General features: G+C 38.4%; 1 protein-coding gene across 1 annotated transcript in view; it reads right to left on the bottom strand.

The window, feature by feature from the left end:
* Positions 1-25641, bottom strand: part of ptprsa (protein tyrosine phosphatase receptor type Sa) — a 317356-nt gene that overhangs the window by 240602 nt on the left and 51113 nt on the right. Inside the window, 1 exon segment of the mRNA XM_030131459.1 lies at positions 5065-5167. The gene's annotated coding sequence lies outside the window, so the exon portion shown is untranslated.

The following is a 25641-nucleotide window of genomic DNA, read 5'->3' as shown; positions in this document are numbered from 1 at the left end:
ACTTGCAAATGTAATAACTGAGCCAATAACGTAATAATTTGTAACGCTATTGGCCAAACGCTGTTTCAGTATCAGTTCAGAACTTTTATTATGTTATTGGCCAGATATTACATTATTGGCCTATTACATTTTAAAAATGGCAAATTTATTACGTTATCGGCCGTTATCACATTATCGGTTGTTATTACATTATTGGCTTCTACATGCACAAATACATAAGAGCATAAAAACTACCACATCTAGAACCTGTGGATCTCCATGGGTCTAGTTGAGAATGTTTCACATTCTACTAAGAGATTTCATATTGATTTTGTATTATAATAACTAAATTAAAGATAAATGGCAGTAAAAATACTATTGTAAAAGGCAAGGCAAGTTTCCTACCCTGCACCACGGTTGTGGAATCTTCAAAAAACTATAGAACTACATACATTCATTTCTATTAATGACTGTAAAAGTATCATGGAGAATGCAGTGAAGGAAGAATGTCACTGTTTTTCTTGATGCCATTATGGTTGAATAGTTGTTCTTGTGTTTTATTGTTCACTGTCTATCATGTATGTGTTTTATGTTGTTTGGACTGTGTATGGCTGCTACCTTGGCCAGGTCTCCCTTGCAAAAGAGATTCTTAATCTCAGTGAGACTTCCTGGTTAAATAAAGGTAAAGTAAATAAAATAAAATTTGTATAGCACATTTCATGTACAGAACAATTCATAGTGCTTTACATTAAACATAAAAGCATCACAGGAGAGGCATAAAAATACATCTAAGATGAGAGAAAGTTAAAATATAAGAACGTTCAGATTAAACTTTAAAGAGACATTAAAATCATCAGCGATAAAATGCGATTTTAAAGTTCATTTAAAAGACATTATTTAAGAGTTTAAGAGAAAGCCGCAGTAAACAATAATGTTTTCAGGCCTGGTTTACGTGAGCTGACAGTTTGAGCAGACCTCAGGTGTTCAGGAAGTTTGTTCCACAGGTGAGGAGCAGAAGAACTGAATGCTGCTTCACTTTGTTTGGTTCTGATTTTGGGAACACAGTAAACCTTGATGACCTCAGAGGTCTGGATGCTTCATAGGGAACTAACAAGTCTAGGCCAGTAATTATGTTAAACAATACAACCACACTGCCAATAATTCTATTCAAGTGTGTTTTTACTGGGGTCTCCCTCTGCAGCTCACTCTGGAGATGTATTTCAGGCCGAAATATTTTAGGATACGATACAAAACTCAGACTTAGTAGAAAAAAATGTCTGTGTGCTTGTGAGTATGAATGTATAAAACTGAAGTAAACGTGCTGCCGTGTTGTCCCAAGGCAATGTTGTAAAACTTTTTTTCTTATTTTTTCTTTTCTTTTTTTTTTTTTTTTTTTAAATCACATGAGACTCCTCTGAAAGTAAAAATAAAATGCTCAGATTATACAATTAGAAATAAAAGCAAGAGTTGATTTCAATTAAAGGCAGCCCAGGATGGTATTTCAAATCTCGAGAGAACGGCAAATGCTGAGCATTAGTGCAAAAATAATTAATTAATTTCACAAATAGTAAGTGCGGAAAGCTTTTGAAATGAATTCTGCACTTAGTGGTATGCATCAGGGTGCAGGACTGAATATGAATGAATCTCGGAATGTCAGACGACTAAGTACATAACACTTGTAAACTCATTTGTGATGGCTTATGGCTGTGAAAAGTGTCGGTGTGATTTGTGAAATCAAAGAATTGCAGAGGTACAGGAGGTGGCCCTCAGTCCCAGCCCACTCTGACAGGTGCATGATAGCGCTCGCTCTGCTGCACCTCAACTGTCAATACAGACTGATGGGCTCAGTACAGGGAAGCCAGAAAAATGTGGAGGAAAATGTCAGTTTACTGGATGTGTCACGTTATGGTGTTCATCAGAAATTAAAATAAGGAAGCTGCAAGTTTAAACCATAAAGACCCAGACATCCAAAACCATGTACTGATGTAAAATGTTTAATACCTGTTGATCCACTAATCCCATCAATACATGTAATTATTTATTTATTTATTTTTTAGTAGTAGTAGTAGTAGTAGTAGTAGTAGTAGTAGTAGTAGTAGTTTATTCGGTTGTTAATTATTTTAAACAACAAACAAAAAACAACATATCCATTATTCCATATACAATACGACTGAAAGGGTTTAGGCTGAAGTTAAGACTTATTTTGTCTAACCCTATTTACAATTAACACAATGTTCCCACATGAAAACAAACAAACAAACAATAGAATTTTCAATGTAACCATTGCTAAATATACAACAGAAGAGAATACATATTTAATTAATTAAATATTTAATTGGTGTAAAATGCAGTTTGTCATCTTTTCATGGTCATCAGATAGGACCCATTTGGACGTTCAGAAGCACCGTAGTTACCATGGAAACACAGTCATCTTCTACAACAGTGATTCACTAGTAAAACCCCTGAGGTTTGATCAGGGGCGAATGAAGGGTAAACGTTGTGGACCCTTCATAAAATTCAATATCTTTCCAATTTATCGGCGAGGGGGTGGGGGTGGTCCATATATAACGACACTTACGCTAGCATGAAATGAAACTGAAACTTAGCATGCTTTCAACGTCCGACTGCTGACTTCTATGTCTCCCTTATACAGCGGATCTTACACGAACTTTTCACAGTTTCTAACCTGTATCCACTGGAGCCCCTCCACTGCTCTATGGGCCCCCCACAAATGCTGGGCCCCATGAATTTGTCATGTTTACCCCCCCCCCCCCCCCTATCGGTGCCCCAGGGTTTGATCAATGACAGTGGATGGAAACACTTGTTTTTCTGTTCAGTTATTAATATATTTTGCTGAAAACAGACACTTTCTCTTAGTTTTCTCTGTTTTTGATATAATTACCCTCAACTTTAATCTGAGCTTTTACAAACATCTACATGATCAGTGAATGAAATATAGGAAAAGACCTGATTTTCACTGAAAAAACACAAAATACAGAGAATTATAGTGATAAATAAATAGTGATAAATTGCTTCAGAAAGATTAAATAATGAGAAAAATTAATTTAGGGACCACCATAAAAGTAGCACTGGGTCTTTATGGGTTAATATATCTTACCCAAAGTTTTGTGGATTTCTCATTTAAATTAAACCGTCCCTGAAGGCTTAAGGTAAGATTCCCAAATGGATTGTGAGGCTTTTTGTGGCCACAAAACCAGTGCAAATGAAACAAAAACACAGCATGTAATTCACAAAGCACCTGCAAAGAATGGAATTTAGTGCAAATTGCGCTGTAAAGCAGATAGTGTCAATGTAGTGCATCACTGTGTTATTTGCATGGATGTACATGAGGGTATATTCACATATCCACCACAAAATCAGCCCCTCCCCACATATGTAAGCCTCAATGTAAAATGTCTGTCTAATTCACATAAACCACCACAATTTGTTCCACACCTGCAGAAAGCTGGTGTTCACTATATGCATACTCACCTCCAACTCACTATCTCATTTTATCTATCTCTCTGTCTTGAAATATTCAGGTTTATGGGGCTTGAATGATATTGTATTAATGTTTAATGATATCAAGCAAAACATGTTAAGTCAGGCATCAGAAGGACGAGATGTGTGAGTTATCAGTATTTCAGGTGCTTATTTAAAAAAGAAATCAGGCTGCTTTTCTGCACAACTTACTATTCTGAAATCTCAGAGTGTATCAGTTGAACACAAAATATTAATGACCATCAGATCTTGACTGATCTGGTGTTAACTCTTTAAAACCTGCACATTTGCAGTTTGGATAGCTGTAACTCTTTCACTGTTTGTGCAATTGGAAAAATTCCAACGGTTTCTGAAACCTGAGACGTTGCGGTTTATAGGTTTTATTGGGTTATTACAGTAACTTCACTCATGCCTGTACTAGAAGCTGGAGAAGAAGCTATTTTAGCAGTATTATAACACGCAGAAAAGTGTAAATGATTGCTAGATTTCAAAAGATCTGGGAAAATGGGAAAATGGACTCACTCACAGCATATTTTCTAAACTTTTCATAGTCAAAATAAGAAAAAAAAAAAAGTCCAGGTGGTCCAATTTTGGATTAGGGTTTAAAGGGTTAATGAAGTTAATCCTACGAAATGCATTAATAAAAATGAACATCAGGGTAAATGTTTCTGCACAATCCCAGATATATTGTTTTGAGTGACACATTTCATGCCTACCTAAATTACATTAAAATTGGAGCATTAAAATTAAAATGTGTTATAGACAAGAAATACATAAGAGGCATGAAAGTTCATTAAAGACAGACAATTGAGGATTTATGCAGTTTCTAGAGTTTAAATTAAGGACCAGTCTGTGAGATGCAACACCTGAAGAAACACCTGAAACACTAGAAATTCTGCCACATGTGCAAATTGCACTAGGATGCCAATTATTATGCACATGTTTACCCCTGCATATAATTAGCACATTATCTTTTATGGGTAGGTCCTTAAAATGGAGCAGCCTGTGGATGCAAATGGTGCACAATCAATTCTTTGTGGATTCAGTCTTTAATGTAGTGATTTGGATGAAGAGGTGGATAGACTGATTATTTTTAGGCTTTTCAGGTGGATTTTTTTTTTTTCTTTTTATGTATTTTGTATTCTTCTGGAGACACACAGTAATTACTTTATGTTTACAATGTATAAAACTAGTTTGTTATGTATAAATAGTATGTAAATGTCAAGAAAAAAACTTTTCCTGCTGCTTTAAATCAAATTTGTTATTGCAAAAGAAAGTTATACATACAGATCCATAGGGTTGCTTCAGGCAGTTATAAAAGGGGGGTGGGTAGTGGGGTGTGAAAAAATAAATTTCATTTGGCATGGAGCCACACTATCTGAATCACAAATTACTAACGAAGGAAAAAAAAAAGTAGGAGGATGGGAAGTAGAAGGAGAGACAAGGTAGAAGGAGAACAGGACTGGATAAATTTATGCACCACATTTTCAAATCTGTTGTTATTCAGGGTGTGAGATTCCTTCTAGAGAACACATTTAGTCTTCTAAAATGGCGGTGCGTTATGCAAAAATACGGCCCACTTACTGCTGGGTTGTTTTCAAAACCTCTTTAGCTTCATATCTTCAGCTGCTCCAGCGGCTTCTTCTTCTTCTTCTTCTTCTTCTTCTTGTTACTCGCTCACTCGTACCTTTAAAACCAAGAAAAAAAAGGGATAGAGGGAGTAAAAGGAAAATGAAAGAGAAACATTAATGAAAGGGACTACTAAATGAACTGCCTCCTCAAGTGGTAGGTGGGGGAATTCGACAAACGCTGAGATGAGTTTCTCTCCCCCTCCCGCTCTCTCTTTGCCCTTTGTGACCACAGGACGACAGTTCTCGGGCAAAGTAGAGGCTTGCCGCTGATTGCCTGAGAGCACTGGAGTGCGAATCTGCATGAAAACCCTCCTGGCTTTTTTGATCATTTTCTGCTTCACATCTCTAATGAGCCTGGTCCGAATTTTTCTGTGTGGGTGGGTGTGAGTATATGTGGTGTGACTGTATGTTGGATATTTGCCGAAGTACTTATCCATAAGACTTGTAAAGCAGTTTCTGTGCAGAGGCATATATGCATATTTGGGCATCCAATAAAAATGTTTGGATGTGAATTATGCATGTGTACATACTGTCTATCAACATACAGTACATTTTGTGTGTTTAGAGATGTGATTACCAGTGTGTTTGTGTGAGTTCTTTGCATCTGGAGGCCATGTCTACTGCATTGTAGCCTCAGTCAATATTCAGTCAATAGTGTTCGTCAGGTCTGTAGCCGTGGGCGGCCATGAGTCCACCACAAGGAGCATCCATGGAGTATGGAAGGTTATTTCCAGTGAAGGGTTAGAGGAGAACATCATTACGCTGCACTCCTCCTTCAAGATAATGATATGAATATGATTGCTGAAATCTGCGACAGGGGCATGATTGATTATGGACAGTGGAGATACATCGCTTGGTGTGATAACACTTAAAAATAGAGTTTGGAGTCTTTTCTTAACACTAACTTCTGTTGACAAAAGTAAAAAGAACATATTTTACACTTAACTACCAAGTAAAATGAAAAGGTCATAACTTGTTAATACACACGGTATAAAGCAGCCTCACTGCACGTTTTGATTCTTAAACTTATCGCTACTGTAAAATTCTTTTATCAAATAAAATTTACATGTGTATCTCATCTTGGTGTGACACTAAATTTTAATGCCTATTTGCACATTCAATTCAGTTGTTGATTATTTGCTGCTTATGTCACAAAATAATTACGTAATCAAAATAAAAGTCCTATCTCAGTTTAAGTTAATGGGAAAATGCTATTTAGTTGAAGGAAATAGGAAATGACCAGCAACAGAGAGGGCAACATATTTCAACTGACTGCTATTGAATCGTCTTCTCCTCCCCCTCCATCTTTTTATTATAAACTGGGCGCAGCCTGTGGACAGTTTCCCAACATCCTCTATGGGCATTATTACCTCGGCGGTGACGGTCAACATGATCCTTTATTCTGACAGGCCACTGGGGTCAGGTTGGCCCTAGCGGGCCAATCAGTGTCAACTAACAGCCTGGCTGCAAAAAGATCCCCTAGTAAACCAGTGCAGCACAGCGGGATAAAATGTGGATGTATGTGAGCATGAAACACAGAACATTTCATGTGTTCATGTGTTTGTGAACAATAGCCATAAGGTAAATTGTTCAGTATTGGGTATGTTTGAAAACAAGCCCCATTGGTTTGGTGAGTTTATGAAAAAGCCCTCATACAGAAGTAGATGTGCTCAGCTGTATGAGCATGTATGTGTGTGTTTGAGACAGAGAAATGAAAAAAGTAAAGCCATTCTGCATCTCCCTCCTCCCACACGCCTGGCTGCCAAGACGAGCACGGGGGAATTTGTTTAATGTACAGCATTTATTCACTGCACACACGCTGTTGCACTACCGCTTCCTCCGTCGCATGAGACACTCCCTTGGCTGGGTGAGCCGCCATTAATCAGCCAGAATGAAGGGTTAGCTGAACAGCACAGAAGCTAAAACTCATCCTAAATCAAAATCTAAGATAGTGAAAATATTGCTCTGTTTTTGTTTTGTTTTTTTAACAATAGGCAGTTGAAAGTAGAATGCTTCATCGGGTGCTTAGACATGGAACCAGGGTGAAGCTGAGCTCCGTCCACTCATGTAGAAAGCAGCTCTCGTTTGTTTTCTCATGACCCTGCAACATATTGGCATTGAGTTTTCTACCCGTGCTGAGACAGATGGCCGAGCATCATGGTGCATGGCAAGTTGGGAAATGAAAACATGCATCCTCAAAAACGGGTCCATGTATTTTTTTTTTCTTGAACAACGTGACCACATAGGGTGCCTTCACAAGAACAGGGAAGAAAAATATGAGCGTATGAAAACAAAAGGCTGGTTTACGCCGTGCAAATGTCAAAATGTCTGCAACCTGAGGAGTAAAAATAAATAAAAAAAAAATATGTGTTTTTCAACCTTAGATGATGAAAGATGATGTCAACACAACAACTACCTAAAAAAAAGTAAAAGGATGTATTCTCTCTTAGAATGAAAAAGTGTTGCCATGGTAGCGTGTAATATCTTCCTGTCCTGTCTTCACCTTGCCTTCATTACCCCACACCCTCGATCTCCATTCTTCTCCATTTATTAATTGATGTGAGAGGAGAGGAGAGGAGAGGAGAGGAGGTTTAGGATATAGGAAGCGATGTGTCTGGTGAAAAAAATTAGAAAAGGAACAGAAGGGAGGATGAGTTCAGAGAGAGGAGAGCAGACAGTAATGGGGAGGAGCAGCTCAGTCGAGAGGAGAAAGGAGGAGAGAAGGAGGAGTCGAGAAAAAGCGAAAAGCAGCAAGAGAGCGACAGGTGAACACAAGCCAAGAGAGGAGACCGAAAAGATGACAGGAAAAAGAGAGAGGAGACTGTAAGTAGATAAGGAAAGAGGAGAGGAACGACGAGCAAATAGGAGATGAAAGTGGAACAGAAAGGATGAGTTAATAAACAGGACATGACAATCACAGGGAATAAAAGAAAATTGGAAATAGGGAAACAAGCAAAGAGGGAAAACAGATGCATCTATACGACAGAAAGAGCTTTTGGTTGTTGTATTGAGTACACACTCATTAATTCATGAGATCTCTCTGTTCAGACTTGTGTAGAGAAGCATCAGACAGCGCTCTAAAGAGATGTTCAGGTGCTACAGTTAAAAAAAAAAAAAAAAAAAAAATCACACTTTGATACCTTTCGTTTTCTAGGATTTCATGAAATTGATTTGATATTGGCACAAAAATCACCCAATCCTGCCTAAACAGGTGCTGTATAGGTGTCTGAAGAGCTAATAACAGCGCAAGGTTGACTTTTGTCCTTCCTTTCACGTTCGTTCAAAGGAAAACTGTTAAATATTTAAATGTGTTTATATCAGTCTTAAATGAGTTCAGCACTAAGAGCAATTCCCACTGCATACTTCACTCTGCTTCATCACATTGCACTTTGTATAGAATCGTCTAAAAATTCCAGGAAACTGCTTTGCATTGTTTATCACATTATTGAGGTTAAAGAAGTGGATTAAGTGTGTGTCTATTGCAGGCATTTTAAATTAATCTAACCAGAAACATTTCAGAAAAAAATACACTCTACCTTAAAGGCAAAGTTCTCTGCTCATATTAACAGATAAAATTGTTTCATTCATATATTTTTCATCCGTTTATAAGCTTCCTTTCTCAAACATCTAGCTCCCTGACCTTATTGGTTGAAAGAATTAAATGAATTTCAATCCTTCAATCTTTTTCTTTTTTTTTATTATCTATTGAAGCACGCAAGGACTATTTCTCCTGCAAAAAAAGGCTGACTAGACGACACTAAATGTTTTAGTAAAGGCCAGTGTGACATAAATGTTATGGGTGACATCCTTTCAGCAGTGATAATGTGAAGATGTCAGAATCTCTGTGGTTTTCTGAACCGGTGACTTTGAGAATATGTCTCTTATCACTGATACCACTCAACGGCTGCTTCGGTTAACACAGGGTTTCTGCAGGTATCAGCAAATCTAATTTAATACCCTTTTTAATGCCACTTTAAACAAATTTAATGCCCATGTCCAACTGCAGATACAGTTTTATATATAGTTTAATGACAGTTTACCGTCGACAGGCTTTAACCTGGTTCTGAATAGTTCCTCCTCCAATCACTTCTGCTGAAACTTACGTACATTTTCATATTTTTCCAACATTTGCTAATATTCCCTCCGCTCTTTTGCCACGGCATAAATACGCTAACAGCACGTTGCATTCCAAGCATTCAGTGTTGATGACTTTGTGAATAATAATCCATATAATAATCAATAATCCTTCGTGCCATAAACAATAGCCAATTAAAGGGTTCCACCTGTCAATCATTACACTATACTTCCAATTAAAATTATTAAATGTTTATATAATCAAAATTAATCGTGAACAACTGCTTTTTTGCCATCAAGTGTCTTTAATTGTTTAATGCCTCTGGACATCGAATTTTATGCTTTTTAATGCCATTTAAGGCCTTAATTTTCACAAAATCTATTTAATGACTTAATGCTTTTTAATGACCTGCAGAAACCCTGTAACAGCATCTACCAAGTCCACACAATACACAAATCTAAAAAAAAAAAAAGAGGCCATTAAAATCTACCGAAATACCAACAGACGTCCATTTGAGATTCATCATTAACCCATAAAAACCCAAACATCCATGATCATCGAGAACTATGCACCGATCTAAAATGTTTAATACCTCTTGATCCACTAATCCTATCAATACATGTAAATAATTGGTTTAAAAAGCAGTTTTTCATCTTTTCATGGTCATCAGATATGACCTATTTGGACGTTCAGAAGCTGCCTACTTACCGTGGAAACACCATCATCTTCTACAACATTGATTCACCAGGTAAACCCATGGAGTTGGATCAATGACAGTGGATGGAAACATTGGGTTTTACTTTCAATTACTGATATCTTTGCTGTAAAATTCACTTTTTCGTCAGTTTTCTCTCAGATATAATAACCTTTGAATTTACTCTGAGCTTTCATGAACATCTACATGATCAATAAATTAACCCTTTCATGCATAGTGGTCACTACAGTGGACAGTTATTCTACAGCTGTTCTTTTGTATATTCATGGATTTTGTTATTTTAGTTTCATATCAGCCAACCCAATACACAATACACTGCAACTGATAACATTACTGTAACTTGGCTGTTCTTGATAAACCAGATCTAACATGTTGGAGTGTAAACCAATTCCTTGTTATTGTTATTAGACTGTAATTAACAAAAGTTTTTTTTTTTTTTTTTTTTTTTTTTTTTTGGCGTATTATCTCCATGAAGGGACTAGTATTGGAGTTTACTTCCAACAAAAAGTTAGGGATATTTCTTTTCTTTTCTTTTTTTTTTTTTTTTGTCATTTTTGCCATTTGTAAATAAAACTATGTCTGGTCATTAAAAAATGTGTTTCAATTCAATTCACACACAAAAAAAGTAAAAAGCATTGTGCAAAAATCCCAACTGAAAAAAAATAGCCCCAAAAATTTTAAATATCCATAACTTTTTGTTTGTAGTGTATGTTAAAATGTGAGAAAACATCAAATTAGCATCATTTAATGTTTTTATTTCAGTTTTCACACAGTATATCGGTAAATACACGTGTCATTGCTTTAAAAACGAGAAGCACTCGGAGAGCGCAGACCTCCGCCAAGGCTGATCAGTGGCCCCCCCGTGGGCCCCCCCACCCCCGATCACCACCAAAATTTAATCATTTCTTCCTTATCCCATTTCCAACAAACCCTGAAAATTTCATCAAAATCTGTCCATAACTTTTTGAGTTATGTTGCACACTAACAGACAGACAAACAAACAAACCCTGGCAAAAACCTAACCTCCTTGGCGGAGGTAATTAAATGCACATTTTTGCAACTCCATGAAAAATAGCTTCATAAAAAAAAAAAAAATTAACCTCACTGTTTTTTAAATGCCTAAGGAGGAATAAAGAAAAAAATCTTAATTAATGTCCTCATAATTCATGCATGAAAGGGTTAAATATAGAAAACTAGAAAAGCACTGAGAGCGCAGACCTCCGCCAAGGCAGATCAGCCCCCCCCCCCCCCCCCCCCCCGATCACCACCAAAATTTAATCATTCGTTCCTTGTGCCAGTATCAATATTTCCTGAAATTTTCATCCAAATCTGTCCATAACTTTTTGAAAGATCCGGATCAGTCTTTGCCATTTGATAGAACACCCCATTGTAAATCCCTGAGTCAAATTGCATGAGATTTGCACAATTCCCCCATATTGTGATTTCCACCATAAATATTAGTCCCATATTTATTTTACGTATATTTTAAGATTCCTTGACCATGAAAACATACCATTAGCAACTGGATTCATAATTATATCCTTATTAGTTCAGTAGTTATTCACAAAAATCACATTTCTCGTAATGGCGGTTTTCTTCTGGATCTAGCTCCTTAAGTATTAAAGCTACATGAAATCCGGTGGCATACTCCCGATGCGGAACTGACTGAGCTACACGATGGCGCTTGTCAGAAATTTCTACCTTTAATATTAAAGGCACAGTAGGCCAAAAAGTAAGGGCACCCCCATTTTTTATATAAATTGAGATAAAATCCGCCTTCTGGATCAGATCCGGATCAGCCTTTGAAATGTGATAGAGGACCCCATTGTCAATTCCTGAGTTAAATTTCATGAGTTTTGGTCAATAATTAAGCGAGATATTGGGAAACGAAAATTTTGGCCCCATTTACCACAATGTTAACGAAAATTTCAATTTTAAGTATATGGACTATACTCACACTTGTTCAGTGTTCTTGCCAGTGGTAAACATTCTTTTCTCTAAGTTAACATAAAGGTTTAGGTGAAAGACTTGGTAATACTTGAAAAATCTTAATTTAATGGAAATATAGTACAATCCACATTAATTATCCACCCTTTCATGATATAAGCACTAACATCTGAGGTTTTCTGCTAATTACTGTACACTCCATCAGAGCTGTTTTGTCAAAGCGCCCAAATTTTTATCCAGACTGGCTGAAGTTGCCGGCAAAACAACTTCCATCCTCAACTGGAGTCTCTTGTCCTGCCTCACACTCCACTCAGGGTTGCTGATCTGTTCTCGTCTCTCAGCTTTTGTTCTGTGACCTCATTATTCTCCACATTGGCCAACTATTCCTGCAGCTCTGCGCTCTGTCAGAAAACCTCCACTCAAGCACCACCATTCTCAGATGAAATACTTCAGCAAGCCACTCTGACTGAAGTTTCATTAGCGGTGCCTGGTTTGTGCAGATAAGTACAACAGCGGCTATTAAACTAAGATGCTCTCTGCAAAACCGTAGTCAATTCTGTCATGCAACATCAGTTTAAAGGTCTATGTAGTGACCTGTTTCATGAGCCCACATTTAAGCATGAAGTACTCCTCAGTATAACAATGGGAGTGCAGACAAAAGTACAGTCTTTTTTACCTCCGCCAAGTGTAACGGCGGAGGTTTTGTGTTCATCAGGGTTTGTCTGTCTGTCAGTTTGTCAGTTTGTTTGTCTGTTACCAAGATAACTCTAAACGTTATGGACGGATTTTCATGAAATTTTCATGAAATGTTGATACTGGCACAAGGAGCCAACAATTAAATTTTGGTGGTGGTCAGGGAGAACGGGACGGGGGGGCAGATTTTTTGTTTGTTTGTCTGTTAGTAAGATAACACAAAAAGTTACGCATGGATTTGGATGGAATTTTCAGGAAATGTTGATTCTGGCAAAAGGAGCAAATGATAAAATTTTAGTGGTGATTGGGGGGGGGTGGGGGTGGGGGTGATCTGCCTTGGCAGAGGTCTGCACTCTCTGAGTGCTTTTCTAGTTCCATTAAAAAAAGCAAATTATCACTACTTTACAGCAGGGGAATTTAAAAAAAAAAAAGATGAGACTATGTTATACTCCAGTATATGTGACATTTTAAATGTTAGTCCTCGTGTTAAAAGGCTGTTTTCACACCAATAAAATCCAAAAAATATTGATACCTTGCATTTACATAAAATTAAAAACGTCTCATTAGAGAATAGGGGTGTGCCAATACACTGATTATTAGATTTGACAATGACAATTCGATAATGATTCATAAATGTTCAAAAATGATTTTTTTTCATAATTACTAAATGACAAGAACACAACAGCACGCGGCAGGAAAATTAAATTGGAACATACCGCCCGGACGCCTTAAGGAACGGACCGGGGGAACGCAGTAAAACCAACTCTAAACCTTTGGCTACAGTTACAGATTTTACAGTTACAGATTTTTTGTTTGTTTGTCTGTCTGTTAGCAAGATAACTCAAAAAGTTATGCATGAATTTGGATGAAATTTTCACGAAATGTTGATACTGGGACTACAAGGAAGAAATGATTAAATTTTGGTGGTGATGGGGGGAACTGATCTGCCTTGGCAGAGGTCTGTGCTCTCCGAGTGCTTTTCTAGTTTTTTTTTTTGTTTTTTTTTTGCATTGTGGATCAAATGTGCGTATACCTTGTCCAATGAGCGTGCGTGTATGTGTCTATCAGCATGCTCTATGTGGTGACTGATATTCAATTAGTCCACCTGCCACCTCTACACGGCCCAGCATTCTAGCGCTCGGTAAATCAGCTTGCCTGACAGCACACAGGTCGATATTAATATTAACGCCTCTATAAATAATGTTATTGTAGGTCCTCATGTTAATGGTTCATGATATGATGGGCATGATAAAATAGAGCGCTCGTTCTATTGTGGAGGTGCCGGGGGTTTAACGGAGGGAGAGAGTGAACGCGAGAGACAGACAGACTAAATCCTCTCCGATGCCCTTCGATAAGAACGTTGGTGACATTGTGTTGGAAAGGCGCCGAGGTGGCCACAGCTGTGTTCCCAAGCTCGACTGGCGAGGGGGGGTTGGGAGGTTGCGACTCCCTGCATCTGTGTTTGCGGTGGATTGGTGGGGGGTGTACAATGGGTGGGACTGGACACAGAGGATTAATTATTATAAATCATCTCCCAGCTCACATGTTTATGGCTGATACTCAAACTGTTGTCTGACTATCGGATTTCCATGTCTATGTGTGTGTGTGTGTGTGTGTGTGTGTGTGTTTCTGCCAGGAGAGGTCTAGGGTTGAGTAGAAGAATGACTTTGCTGTTTTGTGACAATGGTCTATATTTCATTCTGACAGCGAACATATCACTGTAACGTCTTTATGTGGTTGCTGCAAATCTCCAGATTAGCCATTGGCAGGAAAGAAACGACCCTTTATCAAAACGGGGGTAGTGTGTATGAAAAGGAGGCTTGTTAACGTGACCTTGTGGCCAAAACTAGGGCACAATTCATCAGTCAAACCTCTGAAAGATGATTTTGGTACCTGTGCATTTTGGTTTTGTTTTTTTTTTTTTGGATATCTTGTATTTTTTTGTATGTTTGCTTTTTTTTCTTTCACACCGTCCTCATGCATATATACAATTTATATTCCCATGCATTACACATATCCTCCAAGTAACTTCTCACCGCACTCTTATTCCTACTGGACTTCGAGCTGCTTCAGTGGTTCATATGTGGACTTCAAGAGAAACTCATCAGTAGTTGCTACGGGAGAGGGGACTTTTTACTCATTCGCATGCTTCTTCACACACAAGTGACTGAATTTCCAGCATGCAAATTCAAACTGGCAATGTTATGGACACAAGGCACAAACTTCTCTGAACCCTCTTGTAGCTCTGGCATAATTTGTGCCTTGAGCAGTAGCACATTGAAAAGTTCATGTCTAGCGGGAGCGGTATTATCAACAAAGCATCCAAAAACACTGTGCGGTCCAATCATGAAATAATCATAACATTCTAATTCCCATTTCCCATATCTAGATTCTCCTTCTTTTTATGCATTTTTGACAAAAAAATGCCAAGAAATAAGAGTAACAAACATGTTTTGTTATCCCCTTGCAGGCATCAGCTCACAAATAATTAAATGAATGAATAAATCACTGCACTGAGAAATATTAATCAGCTCATAGGCTCATCTGTGAGGGAAGAGGAGGAGGTGGCTGGTGTACTGCTTTGTGATTGGTGAGGAGAGATGATGGGTGAGCGTGCGCACACACACACACACACACGCACATATAACATACTATTATTAGTTATACACCTCTGTCAAGATGTCAAGAATTCTGTGAAAGATCTAAAACCGACAACGCCTTGTGTCATGAAGTCACCTCATCATACCACACACACGCAGACACACACACACACACACACGCACATGCACACACACAAACACACAACCACCAGCAGCCCTGGACCAGGGGTTTTGCAAAGCTCGGATCATCCCCGTTAATCCACACTCATTAAGGATGAACTGCATGATAGCGTGCCACCAGCAGCAGCCTGCGCACACTCCCCCCTTACCCCACTTTCACACGCACACTCCGCACCCCACTGCTGTGGATAAGTGGCAGCTTTGATGGTGATTTTAATAAATTACTGCAGATTGTTGAATGCGTGTTTGCTGCTGCTGCCTGAGTAAACAGAACACCTGCCACACCTGTCGGCGCTAATCACGACCGGTTTAATTAAGAGCGACAAAGCTTTTATTTTACACCAGTGAAGATGACGTGTGTTTGACCAGGGGATGCAGAGTAGTCTTTCCTGCGCTCTTCAGGGAAGTGGAAGAAGTGGAAATGGAAGAGTAATTCAAGATGAAACAAGCAATACGGTGACAGAGTTGGCAAATCACTTTACACCGGTGAAAAAGTAAAAAGATTTAGAGTTTTAGCAAAACTTTGAATCAATAATTCAGACTTCCATTGTTTCTCAGAACGGAGTGGAAATTGTTCTAGTGCTGGACAGTTTTTACCCAAGGATCGGAGCATAAATAGAATGTTCATCCTCAGCACTCTTCTACATCACTGAGAAGGTCACTCTGGTGAGTGGAGTCTACCTACAAACCCCTTGGGCTGAACAAAAAATGCCACACAGATACTTCCCTTCTCGCTCTCTGCCTCCAAAATAACTCTCCCTCTGTGGGGTTCTTAAATAAATTACAGATATGCTATCCTCCAAAGATGTGATCTCTGTTCTCCCGCACAAATTAAAAATTTAAGCCCATTTAGGTTGGTGCCCAGTGTAACTTGAAGCACTGTGGTTGCAAGGGGCGATATCCAACCAGAGTTGTGTCACAGCGGTACTTAGTAGTGATGCTTGTTGCTCTGGGCCCTCCATCCGGGAAGCGGAAGCACGGTGGCCTTGATAGTTGTGAGAATATCGTGTAACTAAAAGGTCACGGGCTTGATCGCACAGCACAACAGTGTTTCACCCCCAGCTACATGTCAAAGTGTCAAGACACCAAACTCTGACTTGCTCACTCCGTGAATCACTCTGTGAGACACCATGAGCTTAAAGCCTGAAATGTAAAATGTGCAACTTCAAAGACTCAACTTTAAGGATGACTGAACTGTGTGCCAGTTTTAATTTGAACCAGCCTGCCCACCTACTCTTCAAAGTCACTGACATACTCATGGAGTTCAGACAGTCAACTGAGCCATGTGGAAAATGTTTTGCACAAATTTAGATATAACCCCTCGAACTTGTTTTTTTTTTTTTTTTTCTCTGAACTTCTTTTGTGCTTTAAAAACAGGTCAGCCTTGGATTCCCACCCAGAATCAGTGATGGTAAGACTTATCTTTAAAGCCTATTGTATCCCTAATAACCTCCTAAACTGAGAACAAGGGCAGTAGGTACGATAACAGGAGGGCTGGCTTAGCTTAGTAGCTGATTCTGCCCTAGGGGAAAAAACTAAATAAAGAAACAAAACAATGAGCAGAACTGTATGAAGCTGAAATTCATGATCAATATATGAAAAAATAACAGGAAACTGGATCAGAGTGCAGCTACAATCATTATGTTTGATACTGGATGAAAAGGAGATTTGACTTAACATTGATTTGATACTAAAATCAATTTTTAAAAAATCTGTTTTTTCTTTCTATAGAAGATGATAAAGTCAAAATGACTACCAATCTTTATTGTAGGATCCACTATGTAGGTAAATTTCCTCCCATCAGCAGAAGACTAATATATGTATATACGTGTGTGCGTGTGTGTGTGTAAAAAGGGGGTCATTTAATAGACCCAACCTCACTATGAACCCAGAGAAAGCGTTTTGTCATTTGACCTTCATTAACATCTTCTATTCATTCCTCCAACTCTGGTGATAAATCAGGAAATGACTTCTATTGTACTCTCATGTGCTGTGTAGTAATGCATTCCCCAGTACCTGAATTTCATTAGCTTTTGTCTCTTTAAACAATAACCGGAGCCTCGATCGAACACACAGTGTAAAAGGTATCTGTCTTGGGAAGACTTTACAAACAGACATTTAAATGGAATTAAATGAAAAGGTGATTCAGCAATAATCCACAGAAGAAATACAACCCCCGTGTTAGGTCTACTTCACACAGTTTGAAGCAAATGGAGGCATGTGATAAAAGTGCAGCACCTTTAACCTCAGAATGAAGATAACCACTGAAAGATCCAAAGAGAGCCTGAAGGGGGGGCAGAAAAAAACTTCTTTTTAGAGCAGGAGTCTTTCTAGGGGGAAACGGCTTCCCTCTGTTGGAGCATTGCTGGATTAACCTAATCAGAAGATTAATCAGACTTGAAACACTGGAGGCTGTGCCGGTGGCCTCTTTATCCGACTACGCCGGGCAGCAGATTTAGGGTAGAGAACGGGGAGATGGCGTTCCCACAACCTCTCTCTCTAGAGTTCTGTGCTTGCCAAAAGACCTCAGAGGCAGAGGGGGAATTAGAGACTCCCAGTTTGCCTCAACAGACTTGTTGGAACTGGGTCCCTCCTGTGAACGTCTCATTATTATTCAGACAAGAGCTTATAAGTTTAGTATTTGAGCTCTTCTGGCAGCAGATCATGCAATACAAGGGTATTAGCCCGGGTGTATAGATTGCAAAACTCACATTATTTTTAAGAGGACAGATAATAAATCAATTCCGATGTAAGCAAGTTCTTTTGGCAGACAATGTAGGGTTGCACGACATTGGAAAAAACTTAACATTGCGATTTTTTTTTTAACCCTGCGATATATATTACAATATGAAAAACTACTCATGAGGATATAACAGCTGTGTGGTGCTGACATAAATGGTCAAACAAATTAGTTGTTGCCTCTCGTGGCAACGTGTGCGGGGCAGTATCGACACAAAACACATGTGTCAGTATCATCCTTCTTGTAGCTGAAATAATTCCAGATGACTGATGCTGTTTTTCTTTTAGGCACCAAGTCTTAGTTTTCGGTGATTTTCTCTTGTTCGTTGCTCATTTTTCAATGTTGTTACCGGCAACTCACTCCATGTGCAGGGGCGTGGTCTGCTTCGGCAAACTGATTAAGAACGATTGGGATTGGTGGATCGATGTGTGCAGTGTGTGTCAGGCACCCAGGTTGAAATTAGATGAGAAGACGTTGAGTTCATTTGCCTCCTACATTGCAGGACCTGCGATGTGACTATTGCGCACACGTACATTGCGATGACGATGCTCAAATGACATATCGTACAGCACTAAGACGGTGTTTTCCTGATTTTTACCTGACTCACTTTCATCCTGAATAAAGCAGTTCACGATGAGGTGAGACAGGTAGAGTAACCTAATGGTACCAGTGTCGGCACGATGACGCCTTAATTTTCACTCTCACCAGACAAATGTAAAACTGCAATGTTACACCAGTGATTTAGTCACACTTTACAAGTACAGACTATTATTACACTGCTTGAATGCTAACTCTTAAAGGGCAGCTCTCTGCTGTGATCTCTGCCTCTTTAACACACCAGGCATCAAACTATCATCCACTATTTAAGTGAAATCCCCCTTCCTTGCAGGGATTTTAAAAATGTGATGAGCCGATTGCACTCCAAACTAGCTGAAAGTAGCCCTTGCTGTGCCATGTTTGTCTGACCCTGTAATAAAGGATCAAATGTGAGAGAAGGTCAGGGTTTATTTTTCTAAAGCTTTTGGCCACATGTTCATGAGTATCCCTTGAAAATTTGGATGAAAGAAAAAAATGGTATTTGCAAGCCCTCTGCAGCAAACAAATAAATAAAGCTAAGTACTTATCATCGCCCATCTGTCTACCTTAAATTATACCGCAACTAATCTTGCTACCTAGGCTCAGCAAAGCAAAAATAGAACCATAGCACATGCCCCTAAGAAGAAAAGCAAAAGAAGCCTCCAGCGTAGAACCTGGAGGGCATCATTGATCCCAGTGCTCCGGTAGCCAGGTCATTGATCGTAGGATACAGCTGTGATACTTGGCACACCTTGCTGACTCCAACCACAACCTTGCATGTGCAGCCAGCAGTGTGCATTTTTCTCCTTCCATTTGTCAGCTGACCAAAGATGCAGACAAGAGCAGAGAACCTTGTCCTCATATAATTGTGTGGGAACATCATTTTTCAACCGCAACTTTGCTTCGCCATCCCCAAGAGGCACTTTTCACAAACAGTAATCATTATGTTGAAAGGAAGAGGCTGTTGAGCAGGGTTCAACGTGCAACTGGAGACCACGAGCAGATGCACACACTTCTTTGGGTGCGCACGAATGGGAGAGCCATTGAGGAACTTAGAAAAAAAAAAAAAAGATATAGATGTAAACATAGGACCCATTTTTGATCTTTTGTACTCCCTGGAGATTTATTGATTCTGGAATCCCATCAAGGCTTCTTTCGGAGAGTTAAGTAAAACGTAGACATCAAAGATCAACTTGTTTTTCTGCGCATTCCTCCCCCACACTTGCCCTTTCTACACCAAGTGTTCTATTTAAAGATTTGTTATCTCCCAACATTCAATATAAATACACTTAAAAGAGAACATGTGAGAAGAAGAGGGGAGTGAACAACCACTTAAAACAAGTAGCTGCAGGTTGGAGCTAATAGGCCTCTGATCAGCAAGTGTTTTATCTTCCCCACATTATCTCCAAATTCAATATTGTCTCTTCAAACATTGAAAAAACAAGGAATTTGTGTGTCTAAATGCAGCAGCTATCCAGCTTTTTATGCATCTGGGCTGCAAAGCGGGTTGTATTTTTCTGTTTGTACTGTTGTATTTTTCCCCTTCAGAGTCTTTTCAGCCCCTGCCAAAATAAGCCATGATATGTAATATATATATATAAATATATGCTGATGCAGGGGCATTACAAATTACATTTTGACTGTATGTTAGAGGCTTGTCTGTCAATGCACAGCCAGTCTTGTTATTGACTCTGACAAATTCCAGGATGCTACTGATAAGGGTTTGACAAATGGGCCGCACTCTTCCTCCTCCAACAACCAATACATCTCCCAGTGTCCCCCTGTCTCCCACCTCTATTAGATTCTATTATGTGATATGGTATCACATCCTGGCATCCCAAGTATATCCAGGAAGTGCTAAGGCATTGTGAGTAGAATATGGAAATAGTTTGTCAATCTTTTGTCTTTTAGTAACTATGACACATCGTGCAATGAACTTGCAATAGCTGGACACACCCTTACAGCAGTTCTGCAGGTCGAGGGACATAGATCACATGATCAAAAAAAGAATCAGGTTTAACATAGAGAATGTGTCATAAGAAGGGGACAACTAAGGTGAATGCTTTTACGGCTCAAGCATGAAGTGATGTAGCTTTTCAAGCCTAGTATACCACATAATATATATTGATATATTACTTTTACTTATAAAAAAAAACAAAAAACAAACCCTTACCATTTGTATGAATTGGTGTGGGCAATGGGAGGAGGGGGGGTCACACACCAGAAAATACTACCTTGAGAATCATGAAGTTAGTTACAGAAACTATATTAATGTATTTTCACCATAATCTAATGCCGCTTTTCCACTATGTGGTACCAGCTTGACTCACCTCATCTCGACTAGACCTTTTTGCATTCCCATTATAAAAAAGGACTTGGAATTATTACTAGTTTTTTGATGTCACCTCCGCCAAGGTTCCAAGACTGGGGACCAGATACTAAAACGTGACACGTAAACATTGCAGACCACTGATTGGTCAGAGTTGTCTCTGTGATCTGCTGTTTTACAAAAAACAAATGTGGAAGTTGACGGTAAATATAGCAGTAGGTTAATCCACATGATGACAGCCTGCAAAACTACACCATAGTTTGTGGAGGAGGTTCAGATGTAAAAATTCAGCATGAGCTTGACGAGACAACACGCAGCTCTCTGAGCAGACGACATGGAAGTAACGCACTGCATCGCTATGACGTCCAGGTACTCTAAAGTCGGTAGTATCCCGTAATAGAAACGGTCTCCAGGAATAGTACCTGGTATCCGAGTCAAGCCAAACCGAGTCGAGTCGAGCCAGTTCCATATAGTGGAAACGCGGTACAAGTGTATTTATAATCTGAATTGTCATATAGGCAGGGTTTGTAGGTGCTACGTAGGAAAAGGATGCACAGCACATGACAATTAAAGCCAGTTATAGCTAAAAAGGTCTTGATAAAAATCTAAAACCCTAAAACTGAATACTAAAGTGCAAAAAATTATCGTCAGTGTAATATATACTAGTTGAAACTAAGGGGAAATAAGGGTACCCAGGGGTCCACTCAGCAATCCTCACAGCAAGACAATTGTACCATCTACATTTGTGTTTTTGAAATAAATAAATAAAAACAGAAAATCACTACTTCACGGAAATTGAGGGAACTAATCAGAAAAAAACAGTCACAAATACAAAACCCAGTTGGTTTGACAATACTGGCAAAATGATAGTGGGTGACAGCTGAAGAAAAAGGAACCAGAGGGCCAAAGAGAACAGTAAGGAGCAAAGCAGCAGCAGCAGCAGCAGCAGTAAAACAACAATAGAAAATACAAAAGGAGAATGGGAATTAACCAGATTTATCACGCTGCCCACTACAAAAGAAACATTTGGATGTCATGACCCCACTCAGCACCTCTAGTGTAGGGCGTTAACACTCCAAAAGGTAGGCAGCAGAACAATAGCGTTTCAGCACACAATACGGTCAGCTCAACATATTAGTTCAAAGCTCAAACCAACGGCTGTCAGCAGCAGCAGAAGAGGCTGACTTGTAGAGGTGTGTATTGGCAAGAATCTGGTTATGCGATACAAATCACAATGCTAGGATCACGATACGATATATCACGATATTATTAAAAAGGTAATTTTTTATTGGTTTCGTTTCTTTTTTAACCCTTAGGGGTCTGAGCCCATTTTGGCCATTTTTGATTACTTTTGCCTTTATATACTATATAAAAAATGTTTATCATACCCATGTTCAGTATCTTTTTTTTTTCAACACAATTTCAATCTGTCTCATCTGCCTATATTTTTTTTCACTTTAACCTACTATATCAACACAAAAGGCCAAAAACACACAAAAAAAATAAAATCTGATTTGAAAAATTCATCTAATTTATTGCATAAATAACACAAAGATGCTTAATGAACCTTTTCAAAGACTTTAAAAGTGAATATTGGTTCCAAATATTAGGTATATAATATCAAAAATCATAAACATAACATAACATGACATAAAAGCATATCTTTACATAAGCGTTTTCTCCAGTCCAGTTTGATCAGAACAGGATCTAATGCTACATCACAAAATTTTCCTCTGTTAAGATCCTGTTCAAATGTTCATATTCTATTAGTTCATAACTAACATCATAACATTATTTTTGTGCAATCCCAACAAAGGAACTAACATTATTTAATAAAAGGGTGTTAAATGATTATAAATAAAATATAAACAAAAAAGAAAACAAAAAAACCCCAAAAAAACTCCACAATATCTGCATTTGAATAAATACCTAAAAATATCGATACAGCACTTTTTAATATCAATATAATATTGTGAAATGAAATATCGCGATATATTGCAAAACCGATATTTTCTTGCACCCCAACTGACTTGTGCACGAAGCAATGACGAACAAGAGCCAAAGAAATTGTGGTTCTATAGAATCTAACCCTGATTAGGGAATAGGTTGGAGAAGCCAGGCCTGGGGCTGCATTCGTTAATGCCGCATATGATGCTGCATTCACCTGCACAAGGGGAACGTTCTCCACCGCACGACCACCTTTTCAATATTAATGTTTGCTCTTTTCGTTCTAAAGCACTACTCTCAATGTCATCAGCGGGGTTACCTTTTCTCACCTTGAGGCAAACATAAAGATCTTTTCGACTAAAATGTGCCAATATCAATTCAGATAATAATCCATCTTTTCCTTTGCTGTGTGTGTTCTTCTGAAAATAAGTACATAACACCCTTTAGAGCCTGTGTTCACACTGACTTCTCTTCGGTGACTTTTAACAAGTTCAAGCAGTGCAATTTTAAAAAGCGCAGGAAAATGTAGAGCAGGTGTTATCGTTCAGATGAAAGTTAACATCACACTAGGGTCGTTTTATTTACAACCTATCAACACAGTGGGGTAATATAAGTACGTGTTTGCACATAGAGGATATGTGCACGGGCCTCATGTACAAACAAATGATGTCACATTCAGCTTTCTAAGGATAAACAGTGTTGCAGATTCATCCAACACACTTTAATAACAAAAAAAAAAAAAAAACAGACAAAAATAAGAGGGCCGAGTGTTAACAGCAGCATTAGGATATTAATAGAATTTTTCCAGATATCATGCTAAGTTAAACTGAAAGCATACAGCATATTTTTGTTGTTTTTTTTTTAAGCAAAGCGTGCAATTAAAAAGAACAAATGTGATGTTTTTTTTGTTCGTTTTTTTTTTTTACTACTGTTGCTTTTATGCAGCTTAATGACAAATTGAGCAATCTATGAGTAAAATACAAACTCCTAGCTGAATAGAAGGAATCAATGCTCAATTAGAAAAAGTCAGCTGATAAATTGTGCTGTGTATTGCCCTGTGACTTTATGCTTTGAAGTCTTCAGTATAAAAGCTTTAGAATAACAACATTGACTGTAAATATTTCATTGTCAATTTGTTCTAGAAAATGCCCTATGATGAACTGGTAACATGTCCAGGTTGTACCCCCACCTTATCGATACGCCAGCTTTTTAGACCCAATAAGAGAAATTTAGACATATTTCCCCCCCAGGATGTACCTAATGATGACCTCAAATAAACGCAGAAAAATTATACTCTTGCTCTGAGCCATCCCAAAATGAATGATTTTTTAATAGAATAGTGGGGCCAAAAACAGGACCAAAATTGGGAGTGCATTAGATCTGGAAAGCACAGTTTGAAATGGTCTTATATACCGCTATAAATAAAGACACTATGTTAAATTTGATGATCCTAGTGGTTTTTCTAATCCAGACATTCGGGTTTTTCATGAATCTCAGTTTCATTCCAGGTTTCGTGTGTAACACATCATGTCCACTCGCGTTACATGCAGAACCTGCCCATTTAAACACAAATAAATCGCGATTTTTTAACAACAGACATTTTTGTGAAACGCTCTGCCTTGCATAATTAGTTCAATTCCCAAAAGGTACCTGTGAGAGAATAAAAAGCTATTCTAAAAAATAGTAGCACATAATTTTTGCATCCTTTTTATGGTGTTACATGGGGATTTTTGTATAAAAATATGAAAATGTGCTTTAACTGAAAAATAGTTTTATCTCAGTAATTTTTTTTTTTTAAAAATAGATCCAAAGTGCTTCCAAACTTGCTTCTTAACATTAGTCTACATCTGGTTTGAATTTTGTGCCCCCATGTCCTGTTTTGAGTTTTGAAGCCCTCTACATGATCAGTGTGATTTTTTTTTTTTTTTTAAAACCTGATGTATACAATTAGATACACGCAATACATGAATAATCCACCAGGGGGTAGGAATTCATTTACCCGGGGCCTTTTCGGTGACACTCCAAGATTTTCATTAATGAAGGAGGCGGAACTATGCCAATTTTGAAAAGGAATTACCAATTTGTTAGACATGTTTGTGTTATATTATGTCTTTGGTAGTTCAAAAATAATAATACTGGAGTATTGAGACCAGATGTATCAAATTATGATACAAAATTGAAACTCTTGGAAATTGATATTTGAAAAAAAATGTTGGGGGTTGTTCAGAAGGACCAATAAAAGCTCCAGTTTCAAAGAACTGGAATTTTCTGTCAATGATTTAATGGTTCAGGCGTTACAGGGTTAGGGACCACTTTCACAGAAGCACCCACATGTAAAGTCAAAATTTCTGCATGATGGAATTGATAGAATTACAGTTTACATTGCATAAAAGAGTAGCACTGGACAAAATCATGACCTGGATCGTCCTATATACCACAGTAACGCAATTACTAAAAATACTGGAAGGGGAAATTAATGGAGTTAAGTGAGTGTCCAGGCTAACATTAAAAACATCACATGAGGCTATCACCACCCATTAAGAATTGCACATGTATTCATGGGTCTCATATGACCTTTCATTTTCTGCAGACTGGTGGCCCAGAGGCACGACAGCTTTAGAAGACGCATGCTAATGTTAGGTGTGGTTTATGCCCCTTAGTGTTATTTAGCACACTGTGATGAGAGTTCATCTCCTTCTCGTCCTGCCTGCCTCTCTGTCTGAGAGCG

This window comes from Sphaeramia orbicularis, chromosome 4 (genome assembly GCF_902148855.1).
Source record: "Sphaeramia orbicularis chromosome 4, fSphaOr1.1, whole genome shotgun sequence".
NCBI classification, from domain to species: Eukaryota; Metazoa; Chordata; class Actinopteri; order Kurtiformes; family Apogonidae; genus Sphaeramia; species Sphaeramia orbicularis.
This window is presented reverse-complemented; position numbering and strand designations above follow the sequence as displayed.